Source organism: Lagenorhynchus albirostris, chromosome X (genome assembly GCF_949774975.1).
Source record: "Lagenorhynchus albirostris chromosome X, mLagAlb1.1, whole genome shotgun sequence".
NCBI classification, from domain to species: domain Eukaryota; kingdom Metazoa; phylum Chordata; class Mammalia; order Artiodactyla; family Delphinidae; genus Lagenorhynchus; species Lagenorhynchus albirostris.
In genome coordinates this window covers 92986276-93002517 of record NC_083116.1, presented here as the reverse complement: position 1 = coordinate 93002517, position 16242 = coordinate 92986276, and the positions used below count along the sequence as shown (strand labels likewise).

Here is a 16242-nt window from a genome sequence, read left to right as displayed (position 1 = left end):
TTAGTGCGCGCAAGTTCTGCCTGAGGCCACCGTGCTACAGAGGCCCTGTGAAGGCACTCCAGTGGCAGCCCAGCTGAGCGCCCAGCTGCGTTCCCACTGACAGCTGGCATTAATGCCAGCCCCGTGAGTGTGCCATGTTGAATGTCCAGCCACTCGAGCCTCCAGATGACTGCAGCCCCAGTCGCATCTGATCGTAACCTCTCAAGAGACCCCAAGCAAGAACTGCTCATCTGAGACCTTCCTGAATTCCTGAACATGAGATTTTTTAACAGAGTAAAATGATTGTTTAATGCCACTAAGTTTTGGCGTAAATTGTTACACAACCATAGTAACGATGATAGCCCTACAATCTTCCAGGGCCCTAATTAAATGCCAATTCCTGTAGTCAGATTCCCTAGTCAGATTTAATTTCTACCTTCCTGAAACACTCAGAACAACTAGCTTCTCCAATATGTCACTTATTCCAGTTGGCCTCATATTAAAGTTGTGTGTTTGCTTTTTCCCCCTAATCCACACATCTTGAGTGTAGGAAGAGTGCAGTATTGATATTCATTAATCTTTATATTCCATAACTACTAGTCCTGTGGCTGGTATCGAGTAGATACTTAATAAATGTTTGTTGTCCTGAACTAAACTGAGGCAATGAGGAATATCTTATTCTCCACTGACAGGAGAGAGTTATAAATCTCTTGGCCTGATGGAACTACCGTCTTTTGCTACATTTCAGACCCAAAGAGAAGAGTAAAACTTGCCAATAAAAGAGTAAAAAGCCCACATTAAATAGGAGAGATGGTATTGTGTTGTATCATTGAAGAATATGGGTCCTGCCAGCCTGGGTCAGAATGTTAGCTCCACCACTTCCTAGCTACATGATCGTGGTAAGCTACTTCTCATCTCGGGATTTCAGTTATCCCCTCTATAAAATGGATTGATAGTGCCCACCAACTAGAGTTCTCCTGAGGAGAAAAAGAGATAATTTCTGTAAAGCACTTAATTTGAAGCTTCAATAATAAGCCTTCAATAAATGGTAGCTATTAATATTATAGGTGGCGAGTATACATTAAAATTCCTGAGATGACATCCATTTCACAGTTTCCTTCTTTTCTACACAATGATTTGTCACATAAATCACTAAAAGCTATTTGTAAGGCTCCTTTTAAATATATTCACAGGCCATAAATAATCCCTTGCCAGACCACTTGTCCTGATTTTTGTTTGAAAAAATATGGTCACCATATCCATAGACCAGAGGACCAAAATCTCCTGCCTTTGATGGGTCACCCCCTGTGCTGTGTGTACCAGGAGGGACCAAGCCTTAGTCACTTCCACATGCCAGCAGTGTTCAGAGGAAGGAGAGTATCTTAAGCTGGATTTGATTGCCAGCTTCTGACTCAGGTTGTTGTAGCTTGAACTGTAGATAATGCTTTCTAGAGACACTAAATGAGGCAAGACTCCGAAAGTGCCATTGGGAAACAAAATGTGGACATTACTAAGTGATGCACAATTCCAGGGCTCACCATTTATACTGTTGAATTCCAGGGGGCGCCATTCACATAGGGTATAATGTAATAGTATCTTTTGGAGTTGTGTAACAACATGGCAGCCTAGATCTTGGAGTGTGTGCCTTTACCTAATCTGCCTTCCCTACTGCAAAAGAAAAAAAAAAAGCTAAAAGCACACTCCACCCCAATTTGCATCTGTAAGTTCTCTCAAGTGTGGGTACCAAGAAGTACTTTATTCTGGAAGAGAGGATAAGTAATTTATGCAATAATTATTTTACAAGATGTGAAGACATACTCTCAAACTATTACCTAACATGAAAGGCTCAAGACAGATCTGGCTTTTTCATTTTTTCCAAAGCAGAGAAAATTCTGTCCGCATAAACTTTTCTCAAACAAATGTTCCAATTTTCTTTTCTCAAGAAAGCACCCCTTCTTCCACCAAAACAAATAAGCCAATAAAGTTGTTCACAACCCTACTCATTATACAACAACAACCTTTATGAACAGGACAACAGCGGGGAATATAATGAAAGAGGATCATTTGAAACTTACCCCAAAATGATTTTAAACATAATGAGGGTTTAAAAAAAATAATCCTTGGGAATTCCCTGGCAATACAGTAGTTAGGACTCAGTGCTTTCACTGCCGTGGCCTGGGTTCAATCCCAGGTCAGGGAACTAAGATCCCATGAGCTGTGCAGTGCAGCCAAAATCATCATCATCATCATCATCATCCTTGGCTTTGTTCTATAATGTGTGCATTTTGTATTATATGTGGGGATTCCTTTGGATGTCTTAGATAATACAAAGCCAATGCTGAACCATAAAGCTGGACTACACTCAAATAAACCCAGAGGCAATGTGTTCACGGTATGGAATCTTCTAGCACTGAGGGTCTTGGAAGATCTTGCTTAAGTCCATTCTAACCCCCTCTGCTACAGCGCCTCTATTTCCTTTTACGTTGTCCTCAGTGGAAATGGGAAAACTCCCCACCATTGAAACCCCTCGTCATATAGGCAGTCAGTCCTTCCTCTTGAACACAGGTTATGGGGTTCCCAAACATTTACCAGCAGAGAAAACCCTGACACCCGCGTGCTCTGGCTTTCTTTTATTGGCTGTCTATGCCAGCCCCTGAATGAACTGAGAGATCAAGGCAGTGAGAGGGGAGTACGGGTCTTCGTTAGTGTAAAAGAATTGGAATAGGACAACGTGAAGAACTGGTGAAAAGTGGGGCTGTTGTTCTCCAGTGTTGAAACCTTTCCTCAAAGTTAAGGAGAGCTCTCCGATAATAATAACCACAATTCCTACTACCTTTTCAGTACTCTTTACAGAACCCCTACCAAGGACCAAACGCATTGAATCTTCATAATAACTTTGCAAGATAGGTATTATTATTACTGTTTTACTGAAAATGAAACCAAGACTCAGAAAGATAAGGGCATAGAGTTAGAAGGCAGCAGAGCTGGGATTGGATCTCAAGTGTGCTGACCTGAAAGCCCACAGCAGGCTGCCTCTGGCTTATGCAAACCACACTGCCGCTTAAACCATCTACCCCCTAAAAGCACTAGTCAAATTTGGGCTCAGAAACAGAATCTCCCTATGAGTCCCAGATATTTTCCTCACAACTAGGTAGTCTGAGCTTTGTCAAGGTTTAAAAACTGGAGACCTTATAACTTGTTATGTCCTAAAGTATCCTAACCCTTCCTACCCAGTCCCTTTGGCCATGGCCCTCCCCACCATCTACATGGCAAGTGGAAAAGCCATGGGGTCACTGGTCACATGGCTGTTGAGATGGAAACAACTTTTTAAGCAGACAGTTGTCCCAGTTCCTCTGGAAACAAACACATTTTTAAAAGTAGGGGTACACTGCTCCAAATATACTGTCACCCAAGTAAGATACAGCATATAATCAATCTTTCACTAATACTTGATGAGCAATTAAGATGATACAATTTTCCCTAACACTTCCTTACATTGCTAGGATGGATCTAAATTGGTACAACCTCTATGGAGGCAATTGAACAATATCTATGAAATTTATAAAAATTACGCATGCACCAAGAGATCATATGTTATATGATTTTATTTATTTGAAATGTCCAGAATGGCAAATCCGTAGAGACAGAAAACAGAGTGGTTGGTTGTCAGGGGCTGAGAGAAATGATGGCTTACTGGGTATAGTCTTATTTTGGGGATGATGGAAAAAAATTTAGAAGTGAATAGAGGCATTGTGTGCCAATTGTGAATACACTAAATGTCACTGAATTGTATACTTTAAAATGACTAATTTTACGTTATGTGAATTTCACCTTAATAAAAAAAAAATGTGATTTAACAACAACAAAAAGATTACATGTGCACATACCATTTGTCTCAGACTAGGCTCCCCAGAAACAGGGGCTGAAACAGGGATTCTTGTACAGATGACTTACTGAGGGAATGTTCTCAGGAGAAACCTGCAGGGGAGTAAGGGAAGCAAGATGGCAAAGGAAGGAGATAGGGTGAGATGTGGCATAAGATCTGTCTAGCCCCAGCCTCAGCCTCATCCCACAAGGAACTCCTGAGTGAAGATTGCACCACAGAGGCTGTTCTGCACAGGCTAGCCTGTGACACCCGCACATCTGTAAGTCATTAGCCAGGGGCTATCCCCAGAAGGCCGTGTAACTTCCAAGACATCTGCGGGCCAGGCAGCAACTGTCAGTCAACAGCAGTTCCCCAGAAAAGAAAGTAGATGTGAGGGACTTCCTTGGTGGTCCAGTGGTTAAGACTCTGCACTTCCACTTTAGGGGGCATGGGTTCCATTCCTGGTCGGGGAACTAAGATCCCGAGATCCTGCATGACACCAGTCCCATAAAAGAGGTCAGGGCCAGGCACGAATAACACCTGCCAGCATTTGACCCGGTAATTCCATATCTAGTAATTTATCCTCAGATGCGTTTGCACACAGGCAAATTTATTCATTGCAACATTGTTTATAATAGGAAAAGACCCACCAGTAAGTGACTAGTTAATTACATTCTGGTACATCTGTACAATGGAATATTAAATGGATATGGAAAAAATAAGAATAAGGAAACTCTCCATGTATGAATATGGAATGACTTTAAATATATATTTTTATCTACAAATAGCAAGGTACAGAATACAATATGTATAGAATGCTATTATATATGTTTTCTTTAAGAATATATATATGTGTTTGTTTCTGTATGCTCCAGTTGTCTGGAAAGATAGACAAGAAACTGGAAACACTGTGGTTGAAAGACAGATTGGGAGGGACAGTTTTCAGTTTATATCACTCTGTGCCTTGTGAATTTTACACTATATGAATATATTACCCATTCAAATGAAATGAATGAAAATGGATGGTAGGTAGGTAGGTAGATAAATTGATTTGCTCTGAGACTCAGCCAGAAGTTTCTGCCACTCCTTTGACCACCAAAACAAGCAGAACCAAGGGACATTTTAAAATTCAATTGTTGGGACTTCCCTGGTGGTCAAGTGGTTAAGACTCCAAACTTCTAGTACAGTGGGTGCGGGTTCAATCAAGATCCCACATGCCATGTGGTGCAGCCAAAAAAAGAAAAAAAAAAGAATATTAAATAAATAAAACTCAATTGTTTTCCTGTCCAGACGTAATTTCCTTCCTGATGATTGCTAATGTATTCCCTGCACTAGTGTGTAATTTCTGGTTTAACGAGTAGCCTCTTATTTTCCAATACGATATTTCAGATCCTCCACCCATCCCTATTATTCATACCTCCCCAAGGAAGTTTGTTTTCTTTATCAAGATGAAGTCAATTAACTATTGCAACTGCAACAAGTTCTCTTTCTGAATTCTGAGCCAAGCTAGAGTCTGAAGTTATAACTGAAAAATTTTATAATTGAAAACTGTATTAATCAGAGTGTTAATTTTATCAATCAGTTCCTAATAGATGTCTAAAGACAGAATGGCTCTGTGGCTAAATAAATTTAAGCTAAATTTATTTAGATTTCTGTACTGCAGGACTTATCAGAGCCTTTAATATTACAAGGTGCATTTTCAGTCTCCTAAGATGCAAGATTCTCTCTAAAACTATTTGACTGCAGAATTGGAGAAGGGCTCAGTTGGGCTGTTCTTGTTTGGACTCTCTCAATGACTGAAATCATCTAAAGGCTCACTGAGCTGGACGTGCAAAATGACTCACTCATACATCTGGCAGTTTGGTTGTTGGTTGGGAGTTCAGTTGGGCTGTCGGCTGGAGCACCTCCACGTGGCCTCAACAGCATGAGGGTCTCAGAGTGGTTGGATTTCTTATGTGGCACCTGGGGTCCCCCACAGCAAGTGCCCCAAGGGAACCAGGCAGACATTGCATTGCCTCAAAAGTTATGTGAATCATTTTGCTGGTTCTGTTGGTTACAAATGAGTCTCTAACGTCAGTATAGATTCAGGGGGAGAGGCCATAGAACCCACGTGGGAAGGGTGCCAAAGGATTTGCGGACATATTTTAAAACTGTCACAATTCATTATTGCTTTGATTGTACAGATGGGACCCCAAAAATGTATCTGACCAAAAACAATTGACCCATGCTGCTGAAAAGACAAAATGGTAGTATACGTATTTCAGCCTCAAATACAGGGTTTCCTTAAGTTCTTGGAGGATGCTGTATAAACATGTATTGCCATTTAATCAAAGGCAAAGCTGGTTTCTGCATGAACCTGCTCTGGACCGTGAATCATGTCTATTTGTCATAGAATCATGCCATGTGTTAACCGCATGTTTCACTGACTCATTATTTTAAATTGACAAATAAGACAGGTTGCAAGATTAATTACAGTGTATAAGAAAGAAAGAGCTGTCAAGTGTTCTATGTCAGTCTATTTTATAATCATACTATTTATGGCAACTATGAAGAAAGGATAGCATTTCTGATCAATAAATTTCACCATGTTTATGAGTACTGAACTTGCATCCTTTTTGAAACTAAAATTTGAGGGGATGAAATAATGCTCTATGGTTTACTTTGACAGATACAATATGAAAACCCATTAATCTTTAGTATAGGAATTTTGAGTTCTCTGTTTAGACTATCATTATTACTTCAATCTTTCAATGGTATTTGTCTATGGAATTGAAGTTGAACATCTAGATAAAAGAAAATGCTGACTGCCTCTACCATCTGACTAAAGGAAGAAAATACCAGAAGGATTTTATTTCATCAGGACAATGAATCAAAATTGAGGACCCCCACTTAAGCATATTATGGTGGTAAAATACCCCGTCAGCAAGTCTGAGGATTATGTAAGCACTACAAGTAACTTCTCCCCAGTCCAATAAAATGACATTAGCAGCAAAAGCTCAGAGCATGTGAGTAATGCATAATTAACACATTTTGAAAACCATGTGACTAAGGCGAGTAAATCTTTCACAATCTCTTGATACATGGAAGATTTTATATATTCAGTGAAGAGAGGTGAGCAAAACAGGCTGACTGAAGAAGAGGTTTGAAAAAGGAAGGTATGGGTCTTTGTCCCAGATCCTTTGTGCGTTTGGTTAAGCAAATTGGTCAAGGAGACAGGGGGCAAAAGTGTTTCTCTCCCCTCCAGCCACGCTGGAGAAATAACAACACCTTTCACGGATCAACACTGAGCAGTCAGCTGGGGCAGGAGAGCACATCTTCATTGGCAGGTCACAGCATAAAAATCAGGGGGCAGGACCAATGGGAGATGGCTAAGGATTGGAGGGAGGGATGGTTTGTTCAGGAAAGCCAGAATTATGAGAAAAACTGCAGAAACACTGGGCTTTGCCTTCCCAATCACAGGCCGGTGTGCAAGGGGCTCTTGTCACTTGACTAAGAGTCGTCCAGCTCCCCAACCTTGCACGTTTTCCTTGCTACTGATGAGTCTACCGGGGACGCTCTCTGGACCTTGATAAAGAGTCAGCATATCTTAAAACTGGAAAGGACCCTAGAGATCTTTTGGTTCAGCCATTTTTGCTTGAGAATTGTGGTTAATTTCCTATGGAACTTCTGAGAACCACCTGCCCCCATCCAGTGCTTCGTGCCCGTAGACCCTCACTTCCCCAGCTTCCCCACGTCGTGTAAGCCCTCAGGCCCTTGGTTTCCCGCAACCCATAGAGTGGCTCTGTTTTCCTCACCAAATCCCGTCTTCCTGACAAAGTTTGCTTGTATTGAGAGATGTTCGAACTCTCCTCCTGCATAGAGAGAGCCAAGATTGTTACTCCAAAGCAGGAGTTCTGGGAGCAGGAAGTCCCAGAGTGTAAGTGCAGTGATGCTTGGCACAGAAATCACAAACACACTGGATCAAGGGATGCCCAAAAGACATGTATTTGCTGTACCTGTTGATTGCTAGTATCAGAAACCCATTGGAGCTAGCTTAAGCAAAAAATATATATAAGGGAGGGGTAGAAGGATACTGAGGTGTGTCCTGGAATTAAAGGAAGAGTTAGACAGTCAGACTTCAGGAAAGACAGAGAACAGGGCTTGAGGAAAATGGGGAACTCATGAATTCCTCTCTCTTCATCTTTTTTGCTTGTCTCTGCATTTCTGCTTTGTTCTTCCCTTTCACATCAGAAAGGTTTTCTCTGTCTCCCGAGCAAATGGAAGCAAAGATTCTAGATTGGTTTCTCCAGAAGAAGCAGCTGGAGATAGAAAGAAGGCCATCCTCCTGTACCAAACCTCTACAGTGGTCAAGCTCACAAAAATTTGAATGCAGTCTGTGTACACAGAGGCTGGAGCCTCAGCCTGGAAAGAAGGCATGGCTGAGGACCCGGTAAGAGAGAAGGTGAGCTGGTGCAGAATCACATTCCAAGAGGTACCACAGGTGCTGTGTGGAAGTGGTGGTTTCATTTTCCACAGACAGTGGTTCTTCAATAGTATATGGAATGACAAACCTAGGAAACAGAGGGTGTGGGTGCTACCTGTATTCAATTTCCTGCTTGCTAAAGGGATGCCGAGTTGAGGCAATTGCCAAACCACTCAACAAAGTCAGGATGTAAGTGAAAACAAAACAAAGGAAAAGGAAAGGAAAGGAAAAGACACTCCAAATGAATGTGCAAACAAAAATTCTAGAGCACATGAAGAAATTTCACGCTACAGAAAAAAACTTCTAACAAAATAATCTGATATGAATCCAATACAGGTGAAGTCAATGTTGCAGAACAGAAAAAAAGTACTTAAAAATAATTATGTTTGGGATGTTCCAGGAGATCAGTGAAGGCATAACACTCATTCAAAGAAGGCAGGCCCCTTTCCCCCTACCTGGGCTTCTGACCACAAGCATCTGGCCACTCAGCACTGCCGCTCCCCCTCAGACCCCACTCCCCTCTCCCTTAAGGCCACAAGGCCCATGCAGTGCGCCCACGGTTGTTCCTTCGCTCCTGGGGTCTCTGCTTGGGTGTGACCTCAGGAAGCCCGACCCCCTTGTCCCCTCCAGGTTCTGGGCTTGGTGACTGCTCTCCACTGTGCTCCAGATGCCACTCTCATCTGGTAGATTCCTCCTTGTGGAAGAAGGCCTGTTCTGTTCTCCCACCGTATGAGTGCTTTTTTTTTTTTAATTAGTAGACTATTTTAGAGCAGTTTTAGGTTTACAGAAAAACAGATCAGAAAGTACAGAGAGTTCCCAAATGTCCCCTCTTCCCCACCAACCCAGTTTCCCCTATTATTTACATCATGTATTAGTGTGGTACATTTGTTACAATTGATGAATGAAGATGGATACATTATTATTAACTAAAGTCCATAGTTTACATTACAGTGGTTCACTCTTGGTGGCCGTATATCCTATGGGTTTTGACAAATGTATAATAACATGTATCCACCATTACTGTATCATACAGGACACTTTTGCTGCCCCCCAAAAATCCTCTGTGCTCTACCTGTTCATCCCTCTCTCCGTCCTAACCCCTAGCAACCACCAATCTTTTCACTGTCTCCATAATTTTACCTTTTCTAGAAGATCATATAGTGGAAATCACACAGTATGTAGTCTTTTCAGGTTGGCTTCTTTCACTTAGCAACATTCGTTTAAGTTTTCTCCATGTTTTATCATGGCTTGATAGCTCACTTCTTTTTAGCACTGAATAATATTCCATTGTCTGGATGTACCACAGTTTATCCATTCACCTACTGAAGGACATCTTGATTGCTTCCAAAATTTGGTAATTATGAACAAAGCTGCTATAAACATCCATGTGCAGGCTTTTGTGTGGAGTTAAGTTTTCAGCTCCTTTGGGTAAATACCAAGGAACAGGATTACAGGATCTTATGGTAAGAGTATGTTTAGTTTTGTAAGAAACTGTCTTCCAAAGTGTCTGTACCATTTTAAATTCCCACCAGCAACGAATGAGAGTTCCTGTTGCTCCACATCCTTGTCAGCATTTGAGCTTGTCAGGGTTCCAGATTTGGCCATTCTAATAGATGTGTAGTGGTAACTCGTTTTCCTTTGCATTTCTCTAATGAAATATGATGTGGAGCATCTTTCCATGTGCTTATTTGCCATCTGTATATCTTCTTTGGTGAGGTGTCTGTTCAGATCTCTTGCTCATTTTTTAATTGGGTTGTTTACTTTCTTATTGTTGAGTTTTCAGTAAGTGCTCTTTTTTAATGACTGCTTTTCAAAGAGCCACCTCGCTGTTGCTGAGATGTTGTACAAACCTTGAGTTGGGATTTTGCCTCTCTTTCCTGACCCTCACGAGAGCTTTTTGATCTGTGGACATGCACCGTGGGAGTGCATGGGCCATCATTGGTACACATGCTTCAGGGCCCAGGTGCTAACTAGAGCTGTGATCAGTGCATCTGGCCCATCCTGCCTGCGAGAGATCATTTGCAGTCCCTGCACTTGTGACAAAGAAACCAAATGGTAAAAACTGCCAAGAGTGTTTGTAGTCATGTCAGGACCCAACAGGATCCAGTTCACCTCTCTCCCAGGCCCTCTGAGTCTCACATTTTTAAAGAAATCTGGGCAAGAGGAGGTTGGGAGAGCAGAAGAGCATTGAGATCCTAAGCTGGCTGCAGCAACTGTTCTGTTGACCCAGAAAGTGAGCGCTGCCCAGAGTACTACCCAGAGCTGGTGAAGAGTTCACAGGATGGAGTGGCAGGTCTTCAACCTGGAAACAAGGTTGGAAAGAATCATAGAAAAAACCATATACGAGACTTGATTATCGTGGGGGATGAGCACGATGAATCTCATTCTTCCACCAACTGATTTGGACTTGAAATATATGATGAGCTTCTTCAAATGGTGCTTCTCTGACCACAAAGTACGGAAGATTTTACATTAACCCGAGAACCCTGCAGTTACAACAAACATCAGAATCTGACAACGACTCTACTAAAGAGAAGAGGGGGAAAAAAAATCACCAAAGAAGAAGAAGAAGCTGCAGGAAGGTAGTGAGAAGGGAAGAAAGAAAAAGGATGACACTTTCAACAGGGAAAAGAAATGAACAGAGCTCAGCTTTTCCCAAAGGAGCTTCACAGCTCTCAATGCTGGTAAGGAGAAGAAGAAGAAGAAGAAATGTTCTTGAGGCTCGAAGTGATAAAGAGATGTTAAAGAAATTTCAGAATGAGAAATCGGCCCAGGAAAAACAGGCCTGAGGGTCATAAGCCTGTGAGAATGGGGTAGCATCCCTCGCTCTCAATCTTCTGCTCGGCTCCTGAGAGCAGTTTGCTCTAGGAGGTCACTGTTACTGTCTCTCTGACTGATTTGGACTTGAAGCAGCTGCTCAGTGAGTCTCCAGAAGGAAGCCCCTTCTGTGATATGGGTGATGAAAGAGATTCCCACAGGGTGGTATTGGACAGGGAATTCACAGTTTTCTTTTCTCCGCAAAGGCCTTCCAGTGGCCGTGGAGGAGTGCCTTGAGGAGTTGCTCCAGCCTGCCAGGACTGCTGAGGGACAGTGCAAAAGGAAGCTCTTCACCCAGGATATGATGAGATCCTCCTGGGCACGGAGGTAGAAACCTGGAAGCTGAACAGCCAGGTCAGTTCTGAGGAGCGTGGCCATGTGACTTCATCCCTGCTCTGCAGCAAGGACATCCCGGTCACACTTGCCCCAAAACTTAATCTCTGTGTGTTGGGGGCAGGGGGTGCCTCTGAAGGCACCTCTACAGAAACTTAAAGAAGCTATTGGCAGGGCAATGCCAGAGCAGATGGCCCAGTACCAGGATGAATTCCCGGTACACCACAAGCAAAGACTGCAGAGATGCTGGAAGAGGAAAAAGACAAGGAGCAGAGTGAACAGATTTGTTCTGGTAACGAAGAAGGAAAGGGGAGCAGAGCCCAGAAGACATGTCAATGGAATGCTGGAATCAAGAAGGTGCTCTTTCAGGTGGTAAAGATGGAACCAGAGGTCTATGGTCTGGAAAGGAATGAGAGCCAGTCTAGGGAGGACTGCATGGAAGCTCTTCTAGATGCTGAAGCGCAAACTCTCTGGCCCTAAAGCTGGGTGCACACCAGGTCTCTGTGTAAGGAGAGCAGACCACACCATGGGTCCCTGACATCCCTCCTGACCGAGAAGAAAGTCATGGCTCCTTCAAAGTCAAGGTGAAGGAAACATAGACTAAGCCTCCTAAGAAGGTTCTCATCTGATTACCCCGAATGGGCAACCCCATTGCTTTGTACAAAAGTCACGGGTCTTCATGTACAAAAGTAAAAAGGGAAATTTCCAAAGCCCAATTCTCTGGACCATCACTGTCTAGAGCTCTGTAATCACCCCCTCAATTTTCTGGCTGAATGGACAGTGGCACTGGAGCAGTCTGAGGAGAAAAACCCCAAGAGTTCTGGCTACAAAGAGCTCTCTTGCCAGGCCCCCCTCAGCAGAGCTTTCCAGAAGAACAGAGGTCTAAATGGCAGTACCACAGAACCCGGACCCAAGTCAATCTTGTATGCAGTCACCGAACAGCACAAAGCTTCACTCCCACACCTCACCTAGTTCCACTTGACAACAACCTCCCCAAATCTTCCTCCTTCAGCACCCATTCCTCCATGGCAGCCTCTCCAGGTAGCTTCATCCTACACTTCCCTGAGCCACATGGCAAAACGACATTCCGCCAACTCTTCAGGACTGTCTTACTAGTCTCCCCTTCTGGCTCTACCTCCCAACATGAGGTTCCTTCTAGAGGCTCTCCTCTGGAAGAACAACAATCCAGAACTCTCCTTCCTCCCCAAAACTTTCTCCCATGTGTACAGCCTCCCTGCATGGGACAGTCTGTCAATGGACAGGTCCCAAGCCCACAGTGAACAAACTTCTGTTCCTCAGAAGCTGACCTTGGGGGTACAAATGGAGATTCTAGTGACGGGAGCCAAGGAGGCACAAAGGTACTGACCTTGTCCCTGAAACCCACCATGGGTAGCAGCCCGTGCTTCTCAAAAGGAACTTGCCTGGTCTCTGGGCTTCACAGTTGTGTTTGTTGTTGGACAGTTAATGGCGAGACCGACCTTGGGATGGAGAAAGTTCTGAATTTGGTATATGGGAGCATAAGTGGTTCTGAATTCCAGCACTGTGGCAGATCAGTTGGTGCAGCTGCATTTTAAATCTGCCAAACACCTTGGCATTTGGTCAGAATACCTCACGGAGTCCCATAGGCCAAGGGCTCCTTCTGGCCACAAGAGGATCCATGGGATGGTCATGGTGTCCATCTCATCCTTGGATGGTGTGTTCAACAGGACAGAAACCTGGACTAAAGCCACAACTGAGAGAAGTAGCTCTGTCTCTGAAAATATATTCAGAGCACTTGATACATACTCATTGTATGGGGCCAATTTCTCCTCTGAACATGACAATGAAGCTCTTTTAAAGACCTGTAGATCCATCAATCTCGAGACAATTGTGATAAGCCTTTTAAAGGCACTTATGCTGGGTTCAGCTTTTACCATTACCACTAAATGCATTGGATAGAATAGGACTGTTTGTGCCATATCACATTATAGGAAGACATGACTCCAGTGCCTTTATAGTGGAGCAGAATTAGATAACTCACATCCTCCATTTCAGCCCTCTGAGTACTTTTCAAAGACCTTTTTAAAAAGACATGTCTGTTTCTGAGACAGAACCAGTTTTATTTAGTTGAGATTTTTACAGTTGAATTCTGTAAATTTGTGGCATCCTGACTTAAAGTTCATCTGAGCCCAGAAAACTATATTCCCAATCTAACCAGAGTTCCAGGGTTTTTTCCCCCCAGAGTTTATACAGGTGGACCCCAGAGCTACAAAGCTCTTGTTGGTCAAATCTTCATCTCTTTATGGGCAGAGGTCATGAGGGGTTCCAAGTCACAAACAGACATGTCAGTTTGTTTTATTCTTAGAAATCCTCTTAGGCAGGGCTATAGTAACAGGCCTCTATGAAGTCACCTGTCATCTAGAAATAGGCCTTGAAGTCTTGGAGTTTTCCAAGCACTGGAGTATATATAAACATAAGGGCAACATGCATTAAGCTTGGAGGATGGATCAAGGACAGATAGATATTCCAGAGTTCCTGAGCCACCAAGCTGTTCACTAAACTAGTGACTGTTTCACAAAGGTCTTTAGAGTGCTTACTTGTACCTGTGAAATGTATATCACAAGGTGTATTTGAACTGTCTGCTCTAGCTAAATGAATTCAAATACGTCAAGTGTAAACAGAATCCGGGTGAATTTTATGGTTATGTAATTTATGCAAAATCCACAATGTGGCAGCCTCTATAGAACAAATGACTCATTTTCTTCCACAAATAAATTAAAGGGGGGAAAAAAGAGGGAAAGGAAACCTCTAAGCTAAAAGAAACTTAAGATACATATCAACTGAGTGCAATGTGTGAAGCTTGTTAGGATACTGATTTGTAGAAATCAACTGTTTTGTTTTGTTTTAATGAGACAATGGGAAAAATTAGAACATTTATTGGAGATTTGATGAAAAGAGGAATTGTTTTAATTTTTTAGGTGTGATAATGGTATTGTGGTTGGGAAGGAGGGAGGGAGGGAGGGAGGAAGGAAGGAAGGAAGGAAGGAAGGAAGGAAGGAAGGAAGGAAGGAAGGATGGATTTGGCTGGCTTTTATTGCCAGTTCCTGGGAGGTAACCTCTAAACCCTTAATGTTTCCTAAGGGACAGGAGTGGAGTGTCTTCGTTACTCATGGTGGGTCCTTTAGACACAGCCTGATAGTGTACGTCAAAGAGATGACTCAGGGTAAGGGCTGGCCACACCAGAAAGACCAACCGCGTGATTAGACGGTTGGGGCTGTGAGCCTTAGGGTATCAGCCTGACCTCTGGGAGCAGAAGGGGGCCGGAGATCGAGTTCAGCCACATGGGTGATGATCCAATCAATCATGCCTACATAATGAAACCCCAATAAAAGTCTGGACATCAAAGTTTGGGTGAGCTTCCTGGGGTGGCAATACTCCATGCACATATTGCCACATAGCAATGCCGGGAAAGTAATGCATCCCTGGGGACATGGGAGCTTTATATTTGGAACCCTCCCAATCCAAGATTCTGCCCTATGTGTATCTTCTAATTTGTACCCTTTGCCTGTAATAAAAGTGAATGTGAATATAATAGGTTTCTGTGAGTTCTGTGTGTCCCTCTAGCAAATTATCAAACCTGTGGGGTTTTGGGAAACCACTGAACTTGCAGTTGGTGTCAGAAGTCTTGGGCAGACTTGGCAGTCTGGAGGATGGTGCCCTTAAGCTCAAGTTTTGCTAGTTCCAGTTAGAAAGAAAAGAAGTCCTTGTCTTTAAAGATACATATGGAAAGATTTACAGATGAACTAGTATGTCATGGATTTGCTGAAAAATAATCTGGGGGAGTGGGGAGAAGGAAGTCGAGAGCTAAGTGGAACAAAATTAGCCATGTGGAATCACAGAAACTGGTTACTGGGAACATCAGGGTTCATGAAATTATTTTCTCTTCTTTTGTATATGTTTTAAATTTCCAAAATGAATATAAAGTTGTGATCCACATGGAAAAAATATGAATCATTACTTTATATGATGTGGTAGGCAGAATTCTAAGATGGCCTCCAAGATTACAGGCCCATGGTACACACACACCTTTTCCTAGTTATTTATTCAAACACAAATTGAGGTAGTGCTGTTTAGGGGTTTTGCAGATGTAACTAAGATCACAAATCAGTTGACCTTAAGATAGATTGGGAATTCCCTGGCGGTCCAGTGGTTAGGACTCAGCGCTCTCACTGCCGGGGCCCAGAGTTTGATCCCTGGTTGGGGAACTCAGATCCCGCAAGCTGTGCTGTGCAGCCAAAAAAAAAAAAAAAAAAGATAAGAGAAATTATCCTGGGTGGGTCTGACTTAATCAGGTGAGACCTTAAAACCGGTAGGACTCGTCCTGAAGAAGAAATTCTCAGTCAGAAAGATTTGAAGGATGAGAGAGATTCCACACAAGGGAGATTCTTTGAAGATGGCTTTGAGAGGAGCTGAGAGCAGCCTCTGGCTAACAGCCAGCAAGGAAATGGAGACCTCAGTCCTACAGCTGCAAGGGACAAAATTCTGCCACAACCATGTTAGCTTTCAAGAAGACTCCAAGTTCCAGTTGAGCACACAGACAGTCAACAACTAGATTTCAACCTTGTAAGATTCTCAGTAGAGAAGTCAGCTATTTTCTACCAGACTTTTGTCCTACAGAACTGTGAGCTGATAAATCTGTGCTGTTGTAAGCTGCTATGTTTGTAGTAATTTGTTACAGGGCAGTAGGGAACTAAAACACACAATTCAAAAAATAAATTCCAGTTGTGAAAAATAAGACTTTACAAAT

At 42.8% G+C, this 16242-nt stretch overlaps 1 pseudogene; it reads left to right on the top strand.

Moving 5' to 3' along the window:
• Positions 1-10389: 10389 nt before the first annotated feature.
• On the top strand, positions 10390-12055 carry LOC132513177 (ubinuclein-1-like; annotated as a pseudogene).
• The last annotated feature ends 4187 nt before the right edge of the window (positions 12056-16242 follow it).